Genomic DNA, 4581 nt, shown 5'->3' with positions numbered 1-4581 from the left:
AAGAGGTAACTTACACTTCCATAACTCAAATTTCTTGCACCTCGGAAAGCAGACTATGCCTTGAGAGAAGTGAACGAAGGAATTTATTACGTTCTGGCTATTGTTGACCCACAATAAAGAAGAATGCCGAGTAACTTGTGCGTAAATGTGACAAATGCCAAAAACATTATGACTATAATTCGAAACCTTTGTCCTTCCGCACAATGGGGACTTGACTTGCTATGTCCCTTTTCCTTAGGCACCACCTCAACGAAAATTCCTCATCATTTCAGTTGATTATTTTACTAAGTGGGTAGAAGTCGAGCCACTCACTACCATTATCGATCACAAAGTCAAACAATTCTTTTTGAAAATAATCATATGTAGGTATGGGATTCTTGAGATCTTAATAACTGACAATAGGAGACAATTCTTGACAATGCCATCAAAAATTCTGCGAAGAACTAGGCAAGAAGCTCGGAGTTACCACTGTAGCTCATCCACAAGCCAACGAATAAGTTCGAAGTGACAAATTGAATCATCCTTTGAGGACTGAAAGCTCAGCTTGACAAAGCTAAAGAACTTTGGGTTGAATGATTGCCAAGTGTCTTATGGTCCTACAGAACAACTCGTCGAACCTCAATAGGAGAAAACTTTGCTTTCTTGCACGTTCGAATCCAAAGTTGTTATCTTGCTCGAGATCGGTGTTCCTACAACTCAGATCAAAAAATATAGCAAGCAAGAAAATATTGAGATGCTTCTCAACAATCTTGACTTATTAGAAGAAGCACTAAGGGCAAGAATATGAACTACTGTCCATAAAAAAAGAACTAATCGATACTAAAATAAAAGAGTCCGGGAAAGAAAATCCGCTATTAGAGACTGGGTACTTAGTAAGGTCAAAGCTTCCATGAAACACCAAGGAAAACTTAGAAAAATTTACGAAGTTTCCTTCCGAGTAATAAAAGTTTTAGTTTAGGGGACTTACAAGATAAAAGATCCCAAAAAACTGGGAGAAATAACCTCCATGGAACGCTAGAAACCTCCATAGATATTATTTAAGTTTTTTCAAATACATTTTTGTTCATTTTTCATTAATAAATTATGTGCTATTTCATTTTGAAATATTGTTCATAGTTAACTTTTCTCGATTTGAATATTACAACTTATAAAAATCCTTCTACATTACAATGGCCAAGCAATCATTAACATTTCTCGATTTGAACATTACAACTTAGAAAATCTTCTAAGTTACAAGGTTGAGGAATCATTAACCTTTCTCGGTTTAACCATTACACTTAGAAATGCTTCTAAGTGTGCCAAGAAATCATTAACCTTTCTCGGTTTGAACATTACAATTTAGAAATCCTTCTAAGTTACAATCACCGAGCAATCATTAACCTTTCTCGGATTAAACATCACAACCTAGAAATCCTTCTAAGTTACAATGGCCGAGCAATCATTAACCTTTCTCGATTTGAACATTACAACTTAGAAACCCTTCTAGGTTACAATGGTTGTGCAATCATTAACCTTTCTCAATTTGAACATTACAACTTATAAATCCTTCTAAGTTACAATGGCTAAGCAATCATTGACATTTCTCAGTTTGAACATTACAACTTAGAAATATTTCTAAGTTACAATGACGAGCCTTGTCAGTTAATTCTTAGTTTGATTACTACAAATTAGAAACCTTCAAAGTTACAAAACCATTAAGCTTTTCTCGATTAAGCATTACAACTTAGGAAAACTTTATCTAAGTTATGACATCCGAAGAAGACATGCGAACAAAAGGATAAATAGGCAAACAAAAAGATAAAACGAAAAAATGAAAATATACATAACAAGAAAAGTTATGACATCCAAAAAGCACTAGAGACACGAACAACCAGAATATTATTCAGACAAAATCAAATATTGTTCAGGCATTTCCAAAAGAAGGGGGATTCCCGGTGGTAGGCTCCTCGACATAATTGATAGTTGATGAGACTTGATCAGCAGCATTAGCATAGTCATCAAAAACATCTTCATCGTTAGTTACGCCTTCGATGTCAACATCTTCATCTTCCTTGTCAGAATCTTCTTCAAGAAGAGCATTCCTTGCTTCCTCGGCTACTCTAGAGTCTTCATAAGACTCTACCTTGTGAGCTTCTCCATTGTCCTTTCCTGCCAAGGCCGGGCAAAGAGGAGTCATCATCTCAACATCTAGGCTTGCTTGGATCAGTACTCTCCTCGCCTATTACAAGGAAACTTGGATGCTAAAGAAGCCTTCCTATCAAATGATAAGTCTATATTCATAAGAATTCTTAAACGCTTTCGCCACAACCTTCAAGCCTTCTTGGAACATTCAAGCTTCCACCCTGAATTTTCTGACCATTACCATATTTGTGAGCCACTGAAAAATATTAGCCACTCAAAATTTGCCAATAGTCTCCATCGAGTTTATGTATGTCTTGACTCTAGCAAAGAGCTCGTTTATGTTCTGTGGAGCCACTCAAAAATATTAGCGGATTGTTTGGATAAGTACCGCAATTTCTACTAAGACTTGTAGATTTGAGACGTCATGGCATTCTTTGGTGAGTATGGTAAGGAACTCTCGAAGTCCTTATCGTGCTTGATGTTCATCAAGCTGAGATATATCTTCCTCGACTTTTTTGTACTTACAAAGTGGGTAAGTTCTAGGATAAGTATCCAAAATTGATGATGTTGTGATGAGACAGGTTTAAAAATCATGTCCTCGTTTCTCTAGTAAGAGAGGTTGGGAAGCCTTTCAAATAGCTAAATTGATCACTCCTCAAAACTCCATCATGAATTTGAGACTCATGATGTGATCGATGGGATCACTTTTCCCGTCGTACTTCTCCAAGGTTGGAACCTTGAAGTTGGTGTCAGCTAGTTGTCCTAGACTGTACCCCAAAGTACTCACCCTTGTAGGGCTATGATTTTTTGGTTCATTATATCCTCTAACTGCTTTCTTATGCCTTCCCTATAGTCCTCCTAGATAGGTTTCCTTGGGTGCTCTAACAGATTCCCTGCCTCAGGTAGCATATATCCTCATCATCTGGAGAGGGAGTAGGGTTATCTTGTTAAGGTTGCTGCGGTGCATTCACCTTTACAGCTAGGGCTTCCACCTATTCAGTGATGGGAGCATTCTACTCCTCAGGGTTGATCCTTTGTGGGTTATTCCTTTGCGGGAACCTTGCCCTAGTGTGTTGCTAGTTTGTTGACATCTAGTCCATACCATTTTCAGCTTGGGAAGTTAGATGATTCCTATAGACGGTGCCAAACTGATGACGTCCAAAAGTTGCTCGATCTTGCTGACATATAAGCTGGTCAGGCTAGCAATAAGGAAGTGAATTCTCAACTAATGTTTGGTTACTTGCATAGGGAAAAGCATGAGATACGGAGTTCCAGAGGTGAATCCTCAGGCGAGATGTCTCGATGCTCAAATTAGACGAAGTGCTATTAAAAGAGTTGAGTGTGCTCGATGCTCAATAGTACTCTCTCTTTTAACAATCAAGAGTTGAGAGTTCATGATCGTTTAACTGGCACTGAAGGGTATCTGAGTAATCTAATTTTGGTAGGAGTACATCTCTTTCTTCATGATATTTAGGAGGATTTTCCAGAGAATGAATCCCAGCCTGATTTCATTCGTAATAGAGTTTATCTTCCTCAAAATTCTCAATTTCCTATGGTGTTTGGTCAACTAAAATTTTCGAGATGATACTGCTTAGTCTATTATCGAGACGTCTTCTCTTCTCAAGTGCTATGTCTGTCGACTCTTCGGGTACAGTTTGCTTGGCTCGGCACCTTGGTCATGGCTTGCTCAACAGCCCAACAAAAACTTGTCCGATTCCTCGGTAATATGTTAGCTCGACATCTTCATGCCACTTGTTGTCATTCTAGTGGACGTTATTTTTTGATATTATCATGTGTAAATATTTAATCCACAATTCAATTTGAATTTATGATTATCACTTTATATCATGTTGAAAAAGCTGGTCATATATTCCAATGGATCATCCATTCTATGAAAAGCTAGATGCAAGGAAAATTGGAGTGACAGCCCTTATGAAGCATTGTAAACATGCGAAAAAAGATATGTTCACATGTCGAAAAAGATACGATCATTTATAAAATATGTGTTTTCTATGAAAAGCTTAATGCAAGGAAAATTAGAGTGACAGCCCTTATGAAGCATGTAAACATGTGAAAAAAGATATGTTCACATGTCGAAAAAAGATATGTTCATTTATAAAATATGTGTTTATTAAAAGTTCATTTCTAAAACCTGTTTTCAAAAAAATATGTAAATTTCTATTGATAGTCAAAATCAATGTAACTCATACATGTCTCTGTTAGGCACTTGTCCCACATCGCCCAGATGTGGGAGTGGAGTCCTGTTTATAAGGGGAAAGGAGGGCCTTTCCCTAGTAGCCAAGGTTTTCATGAGGGTAGGGCCACGGGCCCGGGCCTGATTGGGCCTTGGTTACAGCCGGCCCACTAGGTGGGAGTCCGGTTGGGCCTTGGTTGTTAGGAGATCCTTATCAATTGGTATCGAAGCCACCCAGCTGGACGGCTGTGGGCTTGTGTCCTAGC

The sequence above is a fragment of the Tripterygium wilfordii genome, chromosome 12, assembly GCF_013401445.1.
Source record: "Tripterygium wilfordii isolate XIE 37 chromosome 12, ASM1340144v1, whole genome shotgun sequence".
NCBI lineage: Eukaryota > Viridiplantae > Streptophyta > Magnoliopsida > Celastrales > Celastraceae > Tripterygium > Tripterygium wilfordii.
Note: the sequence above shows the minus strand (reverse complement) of the source record.